Source organism: Bubalus bubalis, chromosome 7 (assembly GCF_019923935.1).
Source record: "Bubalus bubalis isolate 160015118507 breed Murrah chromosome 7, NDDB_SH_1, whole genome shotgun sequence".
Classification (NCBI taxonomy): Eukaryota; Metazoa; Chordata; class Mammalia; order Artiodactyla; family Bovidae; genus Bubalus; species Bubalus bubalis.
In genome coordinates, this window is record NC_059163.1 from 64,621,992 (window position 1) to 64,642,867 (window position 20,876).

The window sequence follows — 20,876 nt, forward strand, 5'->3', positions numbered from 1 at the left end:
GTGACAGTGCTTAACCTACAAACTCCTTTGGAAATCCTCTAGCCTGCCTGAATAGGTTTTTCCGGCCACATGTGATTGCTCAGAGCCTCCCAACTGTGAGAGGCAGGAGATGTTCTAAACTGTCTAAACACAGATTCCTTTGAATAGTTAAAAGATTGATTAGAAATTGTATTGGTGAAGGGTTTTTCACTTATTGGGCCAATGTTTGCTGCTAAGTCTCCATACTCCTTACCTACTGTGTCCTTGGCAGTGTATTGATTGATATAATGGGTGTATAGAAATGTAAGTAGTAGCCTCAATGTTTGTAATCTTGGACCCTTGAGTTAATTCTTTTCTTGATTGAGCCCACCTCACCTTTGCCCTATAGGAATGCAGCTTTGTCCAATGCTTTTTTGGAGGCTGGTGCCTGACTTTGGAATAATCACCTTTAGAGAAAAATAAGTTTCTTAAAATGTTAACAGGCCTCCTGGCCAGAAGATGATGTAGATCACCTGAACTTTTGCATATGATAAGTTTGAAAGCCTGGCTTCGATTAGGACCAGGAACTGCTGTCCTTGCATGACTCCACCCCTTCCCGCATTATCTTCTATGCACAACTTAAGGTATAAAAACTACTTTGGAAAATAAAGTGCGGGCCTTGTTCACTGAAACTTGGTCTCCCCATGTTGCTCTCTCTCTCTCAAATTCTGGCTGAGTCTCCATCTGGAGCGCGGAACCCGCCATGCTTGCTGATTATGCCTGGGCTTCTAAGATCCGACTGGGGAGGCCTCAGTGTCTCCTCTCCTTCGGGAGAACAGAAGGATGCCTGCGGCCTACGTAAGTGGTGCAAACTTCTTGTCTTGAAGTTTTATTGGTGTCCCGCATAAACCAAGCTACTCAGCCTCTTTTCTCCACTGAATTTTCCTACTGAGCTATCCTCATTTTATTACTCTTTATATCTTTAATTAATATCTAATTGAAGCTATTGTATCCTTATCCTCGCTGACGCCATCTCTCCTTCGAATACCCTGGATCAGCCGGGGCTGGACCCCGGCAAAATATGTCAGTTTGTATTGAGTTAAGAGCCAAAAGTTTTATCAGATGTGTTGGTGTTTCAGGACCAGTGTATATTTGATGTCAGATTTCTTTGCCAAGTATCAATACACTCATAGGCTGTTTGAGACTATTTCCCTCATCTCTGGTTACTAGCTTTTTTCATAGCAGTTACTTACCTTAACTGCATCATATGAGTGCTAGATCCCTTGCGTGGCTTCTATGATACCTACTATGGTGAAAGTTACAGCATAGTGAATCCCGGTACTTAGTAAGTTCCAGATGGATCTGGCATGAACCACTTCTGGATTCTAATAAAATAGTACACCAGAGAGCATGAGACCTGGATTCTTGGGCTTATCTCAGAAGGAGTAGCTGATTATAGCCATGGAAACATGAACAGTTTGAAATGAACAGTTCACAAAATAAATACTAGCCATTAAGAGACAGGGGAAAAAAATTTTTTTTCTCCTCTGATGAACTATATCAAGACTGGTTCCATAGGTCCTATTCAGAATGTACCATATAATCAAAACTTAGCTATAGCTTCATTTGATTTACCATCACTTTTTCTCAGCATTACCTCCAATTCCTCTCATTTACTGCCTGGGCAGATTATACCTTCAGTTAAAACATCACCTAAGTTATGTAGATTTATTTTATTCTAGACATTAAGACTAAGACATATATAAATTCTAAAAATATTTCCAATTAGTATAAAAAGCATTCATATACAATATATGTTATTTTAACATAATTTGCAAAATAATAAAAAAATCAGAGGCATATTACATCTTAATGAAAGGATATAGTTTCATTATTTTTCTCCATGTATTGAGATTTTTCTCATCAATAAAATGACTATACATAAATTTTAAAACAATACAATGAGAAAGTTCAGTAATGGTAAGTGAAACAAGCAGAATAGAGAATCATTTACATACTTATTTATTTTATTTACATTTTACATTACATAATTATTTGCATTTAAAATTAAATTAAATTTTCAATAAAGTTTGGTGAAAAGTACACAAATATTAGGTAAATTTCATATATGAAAAAACTCTGTCCCTCTTTTTATATTTCTATTTCTCTAGGATCAATACAAAGTATATATTATTTGCAATATATTCAGTAGTAGTTTTGTAATTTTAGAAAGCCAAATCCTAACTTGCATTTGGCTAGTTATGTTATATGAGGAATAACCATGTGGTGAAACACTTTGAAATCATCCTCTGAAAGTTTTTGGTAAAATTCTAAACATGGTATAAAAATGCAAAATAATACAGTGCTCTAGAGGCATGAAAACAGCTTTGTTCTATAAACTGGAACAAGTCTTCAAGGCTCAGAAGCCAGGCATCTTTACCATGATTTAGAATATGAACCAATTTAGAAAATGCAACAAACTATAAAGTCATAAAACATTAATCTTCAGAATAAAAGACCAGAGTATGCCAAAGTAAGAATAAATATGTAACAGAATAAAGTGTAAAGGTTTAGAAATATAAACCTTAAAGATAGTTGCTTATATATAACATTAATTTCTTCCATAAAATACCAGTATTCCTTTAATTTTAACAGTAAATAAAAAATCAAATACATTCTTATAACTAAATTTCAAAACTCATTAAGTGCAAAAACATTCACTTAGACAGTCATTCCATTTTATATCAGCATGCTCATATTTTTATTTCTATGTTTTTCTCAGTAGATGATAACCATTGTCATAATTAGTATATTTGTCTGTTACTGAAAATATTGTTGTTGTTCAGTCACTAAGTCATTTTTAACTCTTTGTGATCCCATGGACTGAAGCACAATAGGAGTTCCCTGTCCTTACGATCTCCCAGGGGTTGCTCAAACTTATGTCCATTGAGTAGGTGATACCATCTAACTATCTCATCCTCAGTCACCCGCTTCTCCTCCTGCCCTCAATCTTTCCTAGCATCAGGGTCTGTTCCAATGAATCAGGTCTTCACATCAGGTGTCTAAAGTATTGAAGCTTCAGAATCAGTCCTTCAAATGAATATTCAGGGTTGATTTCCTTTAGGATTGATTGATTTGATCCCCAAGGGACTCTCAAGAGTCTTTTTCAGCACACAATTCAAAACCATCAGTTCTTCAGTGCTCATCCTTCTTTATGATCCAACTCTCACATTCATACATGACTACTGGAAAAACCATAGATATGACTATACAGACCTTTGTTGGCAAAGTGATGTCTCTGCTTTCTAATATGCTATCTAGGTTTGTCATAGCCTTACTTCCAAAGAGTAAGCATCTTTTAATTTCATGGTTGCAGTCACCATCCCCAGTGATTAAGAAGCCCAAGAAAATAAAATCTGTCACTGTTTTCACTTTTTACTCGCCTATTTGCCATGAAGTGATGGGACCAGATACCCTGATATTAGTTTTTCAAATGTTGAGTTTTAAGCCAGCTTTTTCAGTCTTCTCTTTCAACCTCATCAAGAGGCTCTTTAGTTCCTCTTCACTTTCTGCCATTAGAGTGGTATCATCCACATATCTGAGGTTGTTTATATTTCTCCCAGAAATCTTGATTTCAGCTTGTGATATATCCAGCCCAGCACGGCATACTCTGCAAATAAGTTCAATAAGCAGGGTGACAATATACAGTCTTGACATACTCCTTTCCCAATTTTGAACCAGTCAGTTGTTGCTTGTCCAGTTCTAACTGTAGCTTCTTGACTTGCATACAGGTTTCTCAGGAGGCAGATAAGGTAGTCTGTTATTCTCATCTCTGTAAGAAGTTTCCATTATTTGTTATAAATCACGTAGTCAAAGGCTTTAGCATATTCAGTGAAGCAGATATTTTTCTGGAATTGCCTTGCTTTTTCTATGACCCAATGGATGTTGGCATTTTGATCTCTAGTTTCTCTGCCTTTTCAAAATACAGATTGTACATCTGGAAGTTCTCATTTCACATACTGCTGAAGCCTAGCTTGAAGGATTTTGAGAACTACCTTTTTAGTATGTAAAATGAAAGTAACTGTACTGTATTTTATACATTCTTTGGCATTGCCTTTCTTTGGGACCATAATAAAAAAAGACTGTTCCATTCCTGTGGCCACTGCTGAGTTTTCTAAATTTGCTGGCATATAGAGTGCAGCCCTTTAACAGCATCATCTCTTATGATTTGAAATAGCTCAGCTGGAATTCCATCACCTCCATTAGCTTTGTTCATAGTAATGCTTCCTAAGGACCACTTGGCTTCATACTCCTGAATGTCTGGCTCTAGGTGAGTGACCACACCATAATGGTTATTTGGGTCATTAAGACATTTCTTATATAGTTCTTCTGTGTATTCTTGCCACCTCTTCTTAAGCTCTTCTGCTTCTGTTATGTCCTTGCCATTTCTGTCCTTTATGGTGCCCATTTTTACACGAAATGCTCCCTTGGTATCTCCAATTTTCTTGAACTGATTTCTAGTCCATAGTTCTTCAGGCATTCTGTCTACCAGATCTAATCCCTTGAATCTATTCATCACCTCCACTGTATAATTATAAGGGATTTTATTTAATTGAAAAGATTATATGTGATCCAAAATCCTCATACTGAGATTTACTAGAAATAAATAATTTTTTGTTTTGTAATGGCAGATGTCACTTTGAGGTTTGTATCATTGAGGATTTTTATTTCTTGCCCTTTCAATAAGAAGATTCATTTTCCTTTCCTTAATATGTACAGTGGCCACTTGTAAAGGTTGCTGTTCAAAACACCAGTAGTCACATCTGAAAACCTAGCAATCAATCAACAATGAAATAAAATTTGCGGGATACCAAACATTACCTGTGTATCCTCTCTTCTTTCCTTCCTCTTCCCCTCCACCTTTCTCTCTCTCCCTCATAAGCATAATGACTGAAATGACCAAGCTACTCACTCACTTTTTGTACTGGGCAAATATTGAGGGAAAAAAAAATGCTTCTATCTGTTATCTGTCCAAGAATTCTACTTCAGTCCTATGGTTAGGCCTAAAGAAGAAATCAAGAAATTTATATTTTCTACTTCCGTCAAGAATGATGACATTGATGGGAGGATTTTTTTTAGGATAAAGGAAGAAGGAAATAATAGAAATGAGTAAGAAACATAAAGAAAGCATTGAGTATTTTAGAATTAAGAAAAAGAGAGATAAGGAATACAAAGCACAAAATGAGTGACCAATAAGCAAATGTTATCTTCTTTGCAAAATAGCTTAATTCTATTTAAGATGAATTCAGGATAAAATGGTAAAACGGTGGTAAATAGTTTACATATATGTCAATATTGATTCAGAAAATGCTTCCTTTCTCAAATCTCCAATTAATTACATCCATATTTGTACCCAAAAACTGTATCTGGAGCTACAACTAGAGATCAAAAGGGAAGAAAAGTCATGGTGTTCTTTCTCATGTTTCTAAAGCAAATGAGACAAACCTTATTTACCTGAATTAAATTAAAGAAAAAACTTTATTTTAGAAGGGTCATTGTGTGGCAAAGAAAACCACTGACTCTGAAGTTTCTTTTATTTCTAACATTCAAGATAAAACTGACTTTTTAAAGTATTTTCATAGAAAACTTGGCTTTTTATATTAATTGCAGTAGAATTGAGGTATACATGTTCTGAGAAGAAAATAAAAGCTTTGATTTTCATAGGGTAGATTAATATTACAAACTCAGGAAATTTGCTTTCTTTACTTGTAATGAAATAGCCTCTTCCTACCTCTATTCAAAAACCTCAATTATTATTTCACACCCTGCACCTGAGAGATAGAAAACCAATACCTTTCCCTCTTGACTTCACCACTTTAGACGGTGACTCCTGTGAGGTTAGGTGACTTACCAAAGACCAAATCAAAAGTTAAATTTACAGCAGGAATTCCTGGTCATCTATCTTTTGTTTTCCCTGTCAACATGAATCCTCATTCATGAGCAAAGCACAAGTGTGCTACAAATTCCATCTGCTCCTCAAATTTAGGTTTTAGTAGCAGAAGCTACACACTTAATTCACGGAGGCATTCTTAAGGAAACTGAAAGACTGTAGTCAAAAGCAAAATTCAACAACTGAAAAGCAAATCAGCTGCATTAAACATTTTAAATAAAATACTGATACATCTACTTATGCTGCATTTGTGTAGAGGTCTCTAATATCCCTTACAAGTTGTAACTAACTATAAGAATATTTGATCAGCATCTACCAAGACAGGTTAATCCCTTAGTTATAATTTAGTATGGGATTAGGTAGGTACCATACATTTTCAGGTTAGAAAGAGCTATCTTTGTTTAATGGGGTTTATTCTACATCAGATGGTGTATTGATTAATGTTCAGAATGAGTTGAGTCTGCTCTCTTACATTTATGCTATCTTACTCAAGTAAGAAAGTAAGTCTAGGGACTTACTTCCCTGGAGTTTCAGTGCTTAAGACTTTGCCTTCTAATACAGAGGGAGTGTGTTTGATCCCTGATCGGGGATCTCACATACCTAGCAGCCATAAAACCAAGACTTAAAAAAACAACAAAAAAAAGAAACCAGAAATGATATTTTAACAAATTCAATAAAGGCTTTCTAAACAATGAAGTCTATTCAAACTGGATTCACCCGTGTCATTGCAAATGGCAAAACATCATTTTTTGTGGCTGAGTAACATTCCATTTTGTGCATATGCATGTGCATAAAAATGTGTGCATATACACATTTGTATGTCTTCTTTGGAAAAATGTTCATCCAAGTGTTCTTTCTGGATATTGTACATTTTATATATTAATCACTTATTGAATATATCATTTACAAATGATATATCTTCTCCCATTCAATAGACTGCTTTTCCATTTTCTTGGTCTCCTTCACTGTTTGATACAGTCACATCACCAACGCGATGGACATGAGTTTGAGTAAGCTCCAGGAGTTGGTGATGAACAGGGTAGCCTGGCATGCTGCAGTCCATGGAGTCGCAAAGAGTCGGGCACATCTGAGTGACTGAACTGAACTGATAGTCACATTTGTTTATTTCTGCTTTTGTTTTACTTACCCTAGGAGATGTATCCCCCCTACGAAATTTTGTAAGATCAATGTCAAAGAGTGTACTGCCTATTTTCTCTTCTAGGATTTTTATGATTTCAGGTCTTACATTTAAGTCTTTAATTCATTTTGAATTTATTTTTGCATGTTGGGTAAAAAAGTGGTACAGGTTGAGTCTCCTGCATCTAACTGTCCAGTTTTCCCAATACCACTTACTAAACAAGCTATCTTTCTTCAATCGTATATGTCTAACTCCTTTGTTATAGATGTACTGTCCATATAAGAGTGGGCTTAATTTGTGTTCTCTATTCTTTTCCTTTAATTTATGTGTTTGTTTTTGTGCCAGCACCATACTATTTTGATAACTTTAAAGTTTGAAGACAGGGTGCATGATACCTCCAGCTTTATTCTTTGTTTTCAGGTTTGTTTTGGCTATTAAAAGTCTTATGTAATTCCATAAAGATTTTAAGATTATTTGTTCTAATTCCATGAAAAACGCTATTGGTATTTTGATAGAGATTGCAGTGAATTGGAGGATTGCCTTGGAGTATGGTCATTTAATAATATTAATTCTTCTAATCCACAAGGAATGTATGTTTCCATTTACTTATGTCATTTTCAATTTCTTTCATTAATGTTTATAGTTTTCAGAGTATACATCTTTTATTTCCTTGGTGAGATTTACCCCTAGGAAGTTAATTCTTTTTGGCACAATTATAAAGGAATTTTTAAAATTCTTTTTCTGATAGTTTGCTGTTGGTACATAGAAAATAACAGATTTCTGTGTATTGATTTTATATTTTGCAATTTTATTGAATTTGATAGCTGTAATAGTTTTATTAGGGGCTTCCCTAGTAGCTCAGATGGTAAAGCATCTGCCTGCAGTGAAGGACACCTGGGTTTGATCCCAGGGTCGGGAAGACCCCCTGGAGAAGGAAATGGCAACCAACCCCCTCCAGTATTCTTGCCTGGAGAATTCCATGGACAGAGGAGCTGGTGGGCTACAGTCCACAGGGTCACAAAGAGTCTGACATGACTGAGCAACTAACATACACACAATAGTTTTATAGGCGTGTCTTTAGGATTTTCTATATATTTTGTTAGGGCTTCCCTTGTAGCTCAGTCAGTAAAGAATCTGCCTGCAGTGCAGGAGACCCGGGTTCGATCATGGGTTGGGAAGATCCCCTGGAGAAGGAAATGGTAACCCACTCTAGTATCCTTTCCTGGAAAATCTCACTGACAGAGGAGCCTAGTGGGCTGCAGTCCATGGGGTCGCAAAGAGTCAGGCACGACTGAGGACTAACACACAACACACATATATTATATTATGTCATCTGCAGACTCTTACAATTTTACTTCTTCCTTTCCAGTTTGGATTCCTTTTATCTTCTCTGATTACTAGCTAGTAATTCCAAAACTATGGTGAATAAAAGCGGTAAGAGTGGGCATCCTTGTCTGATCCCTGATTTTACAGAAATATTGGGTTAATCAAGATCTTACAAAAAAAACTGAGCTCATCTTTTGGCCAATCCAATACTTTCAGCTTTTTATCATTAAGTATAATATTGGCTATAAATTTATCATATATGGTTCTTATTATGTTGAAATATGTTCCCTTTAGACCCACTTTGTTGAGAGATTTTATAAGTTGATGTTAAATTTTCTCAAAAGATTTTTCTGCATCTATTGAGATGATCATATGATCATATGATTCTTATTCTTCAGTTTGTTACTATGATGGAAGACACTGATAGTGAATATTGAAACACCCTTGCATCTCTAGGATACATTCTACTAGACCATGGTGTATGATCATTTAACATATTGTTAAATTTGGCTGCTAATTCTTCTTTAAGAAATTTTGCATCTATGTTCATCAGTGAGATTAGCCTGTATTTCATTTTGGTAGGAGTGTGATACTGACCTCATCAAGTGAGTTGGGATGAGTTACTTCTGCAATTTTTTGGAACAGTTTAGATGATTTTTCTATAAATGTTTGGTAGAATTCACATGTGAAGCCATCTGGTTCTAGACTTTTGTTTGTGGGGGGTTACTTCATTATTGATTTAATTTCATTACTGTAAATGAGCTGTTCATACTTTGTATTTGTCCTTCATTCAGTCATGCAAGATTGTACATTTCTAAGATTTGTCCATTTTATTTGTATGTAAATATTTATATTTATCTCCTGTAATCCTGTGTATTTCTGTGCTGTCATTTGGAGCTACTCTTTCTTTGCTGATTTTATTTTTTGGATTCTCACTTTCTTTTTCTTAGCCAGATGTGCCTAGCTAAATGTTTATCAATGCTGGCCCACTACTGAATGAGGTCAGGTCCTTGGCATTAATAGACTGGAGGGAGGATTCCAAAGTGGGCCTTGGAACACTGCAGTAAAACAACCTCCCCAGAATGGTTGCCACTAGCATCTCTGTACTCAGTGGGAGTCCTAACTTAACTGCCTCCTACCTTTACAGAAGGCTCTCCAAGATAAGCAAGTTGATCTGGCCCAGGATCCTTTTAAACTAATGCCTCTGCAGTGGGATTCATACCATGTGAAATTTTGGGCATGCCCTTAAACAGTGATCTGTTTCCTATAGCCTTATTGCTATACTGAACATAAGCCCCAGTGGGTTTCAAAGCCAGACATTCTGGGGGTTTGACTTCTTGGTGCAGGATCCCCAAGCAAGGGACCCCAATATAGGGCCTGGACCCCTTGCTCCTCTGGAAGGATCTCTGTGTTTGTAATATTCCTCTCCTTTGTGGGTCAATAACCCAGGGGGTATGGGTCTTAATTATACTGCATCTCTGCCCATCCCACTTATCCTGTAGTAGCACTTTGTTTATATCTTTAGTTGCAGAAATATTTTTCTGTGACTCTTCAGGTCATTCTCACAGAAAGTGGCTCTACAAGTAGCTGTAATGTTGGCATGCCTGTGAGAAGAGGTGAGTTTATTTATTTATTTTTTTTTAATTTTATTTTATTTTTAAACTTTACATAACTGTATTAGTTTTGCCTAATATCAAAATGAATCCACCACAGGTATACATGTGTTCCCCATCCTGAACCCTCCTCCCTCCTCCCTCCCCATTCCATCCCTCTGGGTCGTCCCAGTGCACCTGCCCCAAGCATCCAGTATCGTGCATCGAACCTGGACTGGCAACTCGTTTCATACATGATATTTTACATGTTTCAATGCCATTTCCCAAATCTTCCCACCCTCTCCCTCTCCCACAGAGTCCATAAGACTGTTCTATACATCAGTGTCTCTTTTGCTGTCTCGTACACACGGTTATTGTTACCATCTTTCTAAATTCCATATATATGCGTTAGTATACTGTATTGGTGTTTTTCTTTCTGGCTTACTTCACTCTGTATAATAGGCTCCAGTTTCATCCACCTCATTAGAACTGATTCAAATGTATTCTTTTTAATGGCTGAATAATACTCCATTGTGTATATGTACCACAGCTTTCTTATCCATTCATCTGCTGATGGACATCTAGGTTGCTTCCATGTCCTGGCTATTATAAACAGTGCTGCAATGAACATTGGGGTACTCGTGTCTCTTTCCCTTCTGGTTTCCTCAGTGTGTATGCCCAGCAGTGGGATTGCTGGATCATAAGGCAGGTCTATTTCCAGTTTTTTAAGGAACCTCCACACTCTTCTCCATAGTGGCTGTACTAGTTTGCATTCCCACCAACAGTGTAAGAGGGTTCCCTTTTCTCCACACCCTCTCCAGCATTTATTACTTGTTGACTTTTGGATTGCAGCCATTCTGACTGGTGTGAAATGGTACCTCATAGTGGTTTTGATTTGCATTTCTCTGATAATGAGTGATGTTGAGCATCTTTTCATGTGTTTGTTAGCCATCTGTATGTCTTCTTTGGAGAAATGTCTATTTAGTTCTTTGGCCCATTTTTTGATTGGGTCATTTATTTTTCTGGAGTTGAGCTGTAGGAGTTGCTTGTATATTCTTGAGATTAGTTGTTTGTCAGTTGCTTCATTTGCTATTATCTTCTCCCATTCTGAAGGCTGTCTTTTCACCTTGCTAATAGTTTCCTTTGATGTGCAGAAGCTTTTAAGGTTAATTAGGTCCCATTTGTTTATTTTTGCTTTTATTTCCAATATTCTGGGAGGTGGGTCATAGAGGATCCTGCTGTGATGTATGTCAGAGAGTGTTTTGCCTATGTTCTCCTCTAGGAGTTTTATAGTTTCTGGTCTTACGTTTAGATCTTTAATCCATTTTGAGTTTATTTTTGTGTATGGTGTTAGAAAGTGTACTTTGCCATCATGTGGAAATTCTAGGCTGAAGTATAAATTTTAAAAGGGATACATTTACAATCAAAAGATAATATAACTTAAATACATGTAGAGGTGCATTTAGAAAATAAAATAGTAATAATCTCAATATTTTTTTGAGTTCAGTTCAGTTGCTCAGTCATGTCTAACTCTTTGAAACCCCATGAACCACAACACACCAGGCCTCCCTGTCCTTCACCAACTCCCGGAGCGTGCTCAAACCCATGTCCATTGAGTCAGTGATGCCATCCAACCATCTCATTCTCGGTCATCCCCTTCTCCTCCTGCCCTCATTCTTTCCCAGCATCAGGGTCTTTTCAAATGAGTCAGCTCTTTGCATCAGGTGGCCAAAGTATTGGAGTTTCAGCTTCAACATCAGTCCTTCCAATGAACATCCAGGACTGATCTCCTTTAGGATGGACTAGTTGGATCTCCTTGCAGTCCAAGGGACTCTCAAGAGTCTTCTCCAACACCACAGTTCAACAGTATTAATTCTTTGGCACTCAGCTTTCTCTATAGTCTAACTCTCACATCCATACATGACCACTGGAAAAACCATAGCCTTGACTAGACAGACCTTTGTTGGCAAAGTAATATCTCTGCTTTTGAATATGCTGTCTAGGTTGATAATAACTTTTCTTCCAAGGAGTAAGTGTCTTTTAATTTCATGGCTGCAATCACCATCTGCAGTGATTTTGGAGCCAGAAAAATAAAGTCAGCCACTGTTTCCACTGTTTCCCCATCTATTTCCCATGAAGTGATGGGACTGGATGTCATGATCTTAGTTTTCTGAGTGTTGAGCTTTAAGCCAACTTTTTCACTCTCCTCTTTCACTTTCATCCAGAGGCTCTTTAGTTCTTCTTCACTTTCTGCCATAAGGGTGGTGTCATCTGCATATCTGAGCTTCTTGATATTTCTCCAGACAATCTTGATTCCAGCTTGTTCTTCCTCAAGCCCAGCATTTCTCATACGTACTCTGAATATAAGTTAAATAAGCAGGGTGACAATATACATCCTTGACGTACTCCTTTTCCTATTTGGAACCAGTCTGTTGTTCCATGTCCAGTTCTAACTGTTGCTTCCTGACCTGTATACAGGTTTCTCAAGAGGCAGGTCAGGTGGTCTGGTATTCCCATCTCTTTCAGAATTTTCCACAGTTTATTGTGATCCACACAGTCAAAGGCTTTGGCATAGTCAATAAAGCAAAAATAGATGTTTTTCTGGAACTCTCTTGCTTTTTTGATGATCCAGCGGATGTTGGCAATTTTTTGAGTTAAAAAAGGAAAATAAAATATAATAATATAAAATGAGATATAGCTCATCTATTGCCAAGTTTAGTTAGAAATTTCACATCATTTTTTTCCAGCCTTTTTGACAATGGGAGGAAGGAAATAATTTAAAAATACTTGATTCTAGACATAACTTTTTACTTCCTTCTGCTGCTTCTCTACATGATTAAGTCTCACATTTAAATTTCCATGCCTAATATACCTCTTCACGACCAAGTCTTTATACTTCCAAGTGTAGGTTGAAGGCAGTCACTTACATAGACATAGGAAAACTTTTACTTCATTGTGTTTGGGTTTGTTAGGGAGGAGTTAGTCATCATGCATTATCAATACTTTCTTTGAAAAGTTTTATTTTCCATTTCCTCAACATTTGTCCTAAACAAACCCAATATCCTCTCACATTTGAAATACAAACATTTGCCCCTGTGATTCCCTTCACTTGTAATGCCCTCTCCTACAGTCTTGGTTTTCCACCCATCTGATTTTTTCCCCAGGAGTTATTTTCATCCCTTCTGCCTTTGCTAAGTTTTTACTCTGGTTTTAGGAGATAAGGATCTTCCTTTTCTTTCCTTCCTAGAGGCACAGTGAATCAGTCTTGCTTCTATGCATACTTCTCTTTTTTCTTGATCCCACTGAAGAAACCTTGTGTGAATTCTGTACCTCTGGTACGGGATATCATGTTTTACTTATTATGTATACTTACCATGCACAATATTCCCAGTACATTAAGCATATTCAAAAAAAGATTGTAAAAGTAAACTTATAAATTAATGAGTGAATGAAATTAAATAATAAATAGGAAAACTACTAGGTTCCTTATTTATCATATTTTCACTCTTCAGCCAAAACTTTAGGCACCTCTGCAAGAACTGGGGTCAATCAGAGCAAGTCCCTCTTCTGCAACAATTTTTGTAAGGGCTTCCTGGTAAAGCTAAACACCCTAAAATCTTTACCTAAGCCTTACATTGCTATGAAACTTTATCTGAATTACAGGACTCAGGTAATTTGTATAGGCTTCTACTACCTCTCTGTTGGTCTTGCTAGACTTTTCTTCCTAAAGAAAAACTTTAAATATGTCACTCTCATATTTGGAACTTTTCAGTAGTCCTATACTACCTATTACACAAAATCCAAACTACACAGCACAGTAACTAACACAATAACACACTGAAAAGTCTAGCCATTATCAGTATTCACAGTTTAATTTCTCACAAGTTTTCTTTCAAAAACTCTCTTTTGTTCTAATATTCATTATTAGTCTACAAAGTTTCCCCAGACTTATGACTAAGGGTTTTGCTTGTGACATTCTTCTAACATGATTCTCCCCAAACACAGTAATATTATTAAATTTGTATTTGGCTTGTTTATTGTATTTATGCTCCCTTAAATTTACACTGTTAGCTTTATGAGGACTGGACTTTTTTATTTGCTTGTTTTCTCTCACTGGGCTTCCCAGGTGGCTCAGTGGTAAAGAATCTGCCTGACAATGCAGGAGACATGGGCTCAGTCCCTGAGTTGGGAAGATCCTCTGGAGAAGGAAATGGCAGTCCACTTCAGAATTCTTGCCTGGGAAATCTCTTGGACAGAGGAGCCCAGTGGGCTACAGTCCTTGGGGTCACAAAAGAGTCGGACATGACTTAGAAACTAAACATCAACAATATTGTCACTGCATAATAGATTTTCTAGTATACTGTATCTAGTTGTATAAATGAACAAATATATTAAGGTATATATTAAGGATAATCTCCCTAAATTGCCTTACATAGTATACTTCAAAATATTAATAGAATATTTTTATATCAAAATAATAACATCCATTTTTGTGTTTCATGTTAAATAATTACACTATGCCCTCTCTTAAGTTTATTTTATTATTGTGTTTATGAACATTTCACTTTGCAGTTTTATTTTTGCTTTTTAGCTTTTCTTAAATAATCTGAAAACTGATAAGGACAAGAGTTATGTTTAACATTTCTTTTCATCCCTAACAAATTTGAAAAGAAAATATATAAATTTAAAGTAAATCATTTACAGATAATCTGTAATAAATCATTTACATAGTCTGACTAGAGTCACACCTGAAACATAGTGGAAAGGAATGTAACTGAGGTTCAGGTATACAGTGCCCTAACTCTTGCTAAATCTTGTGTGGATTTAAAAAAGTCATCCCAGTGCACCAGCCCCAAGCATCCTGGGGATGGAGGTGGGAGGGGGTTTCAGGATGGAGAACATGTATACACCCATGGCAGATTCATGTTGATGTATGGCAAAACCAATACAATATTGTAAAGTAATTAGCTTCCAATTAAAATAAATAAATTTAAATTAAAAAAATAAAAAGCTCAGCTTGTTTCCTCTTTCCTTTTATTTTTAATTGGAAGAAAACAGCAGAGGAGATTTATTCCATGATCTATGACTTAACTGATCTTGATTGCCTTCATTCACTTGCTATCTGATATGCCATAGGCATGGCTGGGATCTGCAGTAGACATGCCTTATGGCTCAGGAAGAACTCAATGATTTCCTGTGGCTGATTTTGTTCCATTATGGTTTCCCCTGACTCACTCTGGGGAATATATTCCCACTGCTCCATCTAGCCTGTTGAGCAGTTTTCTCCAAACTTTGCAAGGTGATATTGAAAGGCTGTTGTTGAATCACGCAAAGACGCCGGGACTCTTGGCCCCCGGAGGAGAAGAATTCAATCCAGGGCCATAGATGAGGCTTAGTCGCTCAGAGCTTTTGTGTAATAAAGTTTTATTAAAGTATAAAGGAGATAGAGAAAGCTTCTGACATAGGCGTCAGAAGGGGGTAGAAAAAGTGCCCCCCTGCTAGTCTTCAGCTGGATGTTATATAGTCACTAGCAGTCTGTTAATGAAAGAAAGGAATGTCTTAAAACTCAGAATGGCACCAGGTCCCTCATCCATAAGATGCATTTTGGGATAATCTTGGCACCAAATGATTTATCCTGAGCCATAAAATGATTAACTTGAATCTTGAAGAAGGGCAGACCACCATACAAATAGTTTCATTTACATAGATTAGGGGAACAATATCTGAGTATAACATACTGGTTTGTCAAGTAGGTTCTGAGCCAAGAGGCGGAACCCCCTTGAAGACAGAGTTTGGGGTAAATGTATAGTACATTAGCATAGCTTAAGACAAACATTTCCATAAGAAAAAGGCATTGGTTATCTCTAGGTTTGAAAATAGTTAACTTCAGGTGAAACCAGTGTCACTATGGTAACACAGTATTTTAAGAGAAACCTCCTTTTAAATTTGTATAGAAAAGGAAAAAAATATTGATAGTTTGTTTCCTCCTTCAGCTTAAGAGAGATAAAAATGTCTGACACTTGCAGACTATTTCCTCCCTTTGGAGACCCCTGGCCTTCCTGCCTGTTACCCTCTCAATATTCTTTGACAAAAGGGCCCCATACAAAGTAACTGCCTGGCAACTGAACATCTATGGCTCACGAAACCTGAAGGTAACTTGAGGAAATTAACCTCATGTCCAAAGAATTTTACCAAGTCATTTTTCCTGCATTTCAGCTTCATTCAAGGAAGACTCAAGAGTTTATTGTTCTACCACCTTAAAAGAAGTCATGTCTTCTTCTGTCCTTCCTCTTATCTCCAATATGTACTATATACTCTGCTTACCAAACAAAAGTTTTAAAAGAAAAAAATATGTAATTATTTCTGATTGTTTATATCTGTCACTCTTTGCATCATTTCTCAAGGGTAGGGAAAGTACATGCTTTAATTTTTTTTTTCTCATATTAGAACTTCTATTCTATACAGTAGTATAACTTCAAGGCCTCAATGTCATGGGTATAAAGGATATCATCGCTGTACAAGACTCTTCCAGTTTGGAAGACATAAGAAAACTAAGCTAATTTGGGGGGAAAATATCTTCTAACATTCTATAATTCTCACATTTATAGTCTTATTGCAGTCATTATGTATGTCAAAAACTGAATGTTATTTTTAAATTCATTCTATAATAAATTCTACTTTGCCACACCTCCAGAAAGAAGAATGCCTATGGCCCACTCGGTCAAAGACTTGTTTTCACAGAGATGATAGTGTATTAAAACATTAATGAAACTAGAACATTCTCTATTACTATACACAAAAGTAAACTCAAAATGGTTTAAAGATCCACATATAAAACTAGATATTATAAAACTCCTAGTTGAAAACATACCCAAAACACTCTCTCACATAAATCTGCACAGTATCTTTTTGGATCCACCTCCTAGTAGGCTCAGTGGTAGAGAACACACCTACCAATGCAGGAGATGGGGTTTGATGCCTGGGTTGGGAAGATCCCTTGTAAAAGGAAATAGCAATCCACTCCAGTATTCTTGGTTGTGAAATCCCCATACACAGAGGAACTTGGAGGCTACACTTACGGGATCTCAATGGGTTGGACACAACTTAGTGACTTAGCACACATGTACAACTAGACTAATAAAAATAAAAACAAAAATAAACAAATGGGCCCTAGTTAAACTTAAAAGCTTTTGAATAGCAAGTGAAGTGAAAGTTGCTCAGTCGTGTCCAACTCTTTGTGACCCCATGGACCATACAATCCAAGGAATTCTCAGGCCAGAATACTGGAGTAGATAGCCTTGCCCTTCTCCAGGGGATGTTCCCAATCCAGGGAATCCAGGTCCCCTGCATTGCAGGCAGATTCTTTACCAGCTGAGCCACCAGAGAAGCCCAAGAATACTGGAATGGGTAGCCTGATTCTTTTCCAGCAGATCTTCCCAACCCAGGAATTGAACCATGTCTCCTGCATTGCAGGTGGATTCTTTACCAACTGAGCTATCAGGGAAGCCTTTTGAATAGCAAAGGAAACCATAAAGAAAATGAAAATACAACCCACGGAATAGAAGAAAGTGTTTGTAAATGATGTGACTGACAAGAGATTAATCTCTGAAATATACAGTCAGGCTCATGCAGCTCAATAACAAACCAAATAACCCAATTAAAAAATGGGCAGATATAAATAGACATTTCTCCAAAGAAGATATACAGATAGCCAAAGAGCACATGAAAAGATGCTCAAAATCACTAATCATTCAGATCAGATCAGATCAGTCGCTCAGTCATGTCCAACTCTTTGCGACCCCATGAATCGCAGCAAGCCAGAAATGCAAATCAAAACTACAGTGAGGTATCGCTTCACACTAGTCAAAATGGCCATGATCAAAAAGTCTATAAACAATAAATCCTAGAGAGAGTGTAGATAAAAGGGAACCCTCCTACATTTTGATGGGAATATAAATTGATACACCTACTGTGGACAATAGTATGGAGGTTCCTTAAAAAAAATAAAAATAGAGCTATCTTTTGATTCAGCAATCCCACTCCTGGCTATATAGCAGAAGAAAATCATATTCTGAAAGTATACATGCACCCTAATGACCATTGCAGCACAATTTACAATAGTGAAGACATGGAAGTAACTTAAATTTCCAACAACAGAAGAATGGATAAAAATGTAGTATGTATTAGTTTTGCAAAACATCAAAAGGTTTAAAAATAAAATTTAAAAAAAAATGTAGTATGTATATATATATAATGGAACATTGCTCAGCTATATAAAAGAATGGAATAATACCATTTAACCATCATGGATAGACCTAGAGATTGTCATACTAAGTGAAGCAAGACAAAGACAAATATCATATGATATCAATTATTTGTGGAATCTAAAAAAAAAAAAAAAAATACAAAAACTTACAAAACAGAAACAGACTCACAGACTTAAAAAACAAACTTATTGTTACCAAAGGGGAAAGGTGGCAGGGTGGGAAGGAATAAATTAGGAAGTTGGCATTAACATATACACACTATTATATATAAAATAGATAATCAAAAGGACCTACTGTATAGCACAGGGAACTCTACTCAATATTCTGTAATAACCTACATGGGAAAAGAATCTGAAAATGAATATATACATATATATATATACATATATATATATATATATATATATATATATGGCTTCCCTGGTGGCTCAGAGGTTAAAGCATCTGCCTGCAATGCGGGAGACCCAGGTTCGATCCCTGGATCGGGAAGATCCCCTGTAGAAGGCACCCCACTCCAGTACTCTTGCCTGGAGAATCCCATGGAGGGAGGAGCCTGGTAGGCTACAGTCCATGGGGTCACAAAGAGTCGGACATGACTGAGCGACTTCACTTCACTTCACTTCATATATATATATATAAACATATATAACTAAATCATGTTGCTGTATACCTGAAACTAAGCACAGCATGGTAAATCAACTATACTCCAATGTAAAATCAAAAATGAAAAAAATTAGACTACTTCTTATATAATAGTCTGCTTGACTGTGACTGTAACATATCTAGACAAGTCTCTGGTCTTTGGTAAATGACTCTTTCAAAGAGGTCCATTTGATTTTGACTTACAGCAGGATTTATGCCTGGGATACATTTTTTTCTTCCCATTTGACTCTTGCTTATTTGTTATCAGGAAGAGAAATGAGAGGTAGCTTTCCTTAGGGCATTAAAATGTATTAGTATATTATCAATTGAAACTTGGTAATTGATACAATTCTCTAGGTAATGACATGCTATCCTTATGGCAGCAAAATTTAAATGTGTGAAATGATTTAAAAACCATGAGAATATGGTTACATTCTCAATTCAAATGGACGTCTTTGAAAACACTCAAATGAGAATTTGGGGGATTATTATTAAATTTTTGGCTTTTTTTTGGAAAAAATATCCTTTAAAATGATACCTGGAATTATCTGTGGCTCCTCTTTACAGATTTGTATGGTTAGAATTTAATAATATACACACTTTTTTCTATAAACTAATACATTGTATGTGGCATACAATACAATGTGGCATACAATAAGAGTATTTGGACTCAAGTCAGGAGAATTAGATTTAAGGGCCAATTTCTCTCTGGGTTGCATAGATCAGTATAATTAACTTCTTGGTATCTTTTTTTCCTCAAAATAAAATTTAAAAAAAGGCAAAATTGGCAGATATCCAACTCTTTTCTAGTTTTAATTCAGCATTGTTTTTGTTCTATTGCTTTTTCTATCTCTTAACAAGCATGCTGAATGATATCTTTTACTTAAATCTGTGGGGATTTTAACCATCATCTAAAAATTCATGTATATCTTAAAACTAATGATTCTGGGTATACATGCACATCTTTAAAGTTCTGAGGAATTCTGAGTTTGGCTATTATTGTTTTGGAGGGCACTTCATCTCTGTGAGTTTCATTTTTATCTAGAGAGCTAGAGTTTAAAGCTAGACTTCAAATGTGATAATAATAAACAATGAGATAAATTATAGAGTACTTCATAAGTTTGAAATGGCTTAACAGAATTTTTTGGTGATCCTATTTTAAACAGAAATAGAAAACAAAAGAATAGATAAAATCACTCTTATTAGGCAAATTATCAAGGAATTTTGCAATTTTGTCAGATCTAGGTTCACCCATTTCCAATACAATCAATGTTAAGTGAAATCTCTAGTAGAACGGATCATATTTTTTTATCATGTATATGTGTGTGTGTGTGTGTATAGGGCAGGAGAGGACTGATAATAGGAAAAGAGGGTTGAGAACGGGGTGGAAACACAGCATTACCCAACCAGCTTTCTTTATTGGATTGACCCAGTTTCACACAAAACTAGCTTAAGGTTTAACACTTAGACTGAAATGTAACAGCTTGTCTTTTTTCTAATTATGGTTACATATTATTTAAAAAACATATAATGTACCACATAAAATCTTAATTATGGGGAAATAAGCATTGCCATGTGCTGCTGATGGATATGTAACTATTCAAGTGTTCAGAGAAGTGAAACTTTAGTTTGATGTGTACATTTTAGTCCAGTTGCCCTCCTGAAGTAACTTACTGCTGCTGCTAAGTCACTTCAGTCGTGTCTGACTCTGTGCGACCCCATAGACGGCAGCCCACCAGGCTCCGCTGTCCCTGGGATTCTCCAGGCAAAAACACTGGAGTGGGTTGCCATTTCCTTCTCCAATGTATGAAAGTGAAAAGTCAAAGTGAAGTCACTCAGTCATGTCTGACTCTTCACAACCCCATGGACTGCAGCCCACCAGGTTCCCCTCGTCTATGGGATTCTCCAGGCAAGAGTACTGGAGTGAGGTGCCACTGTCTTCTCTGGAAGTAACTTAACTAGTGGAAATTATGAGAATTTACATAAAACTTTGGGGTGGGGGT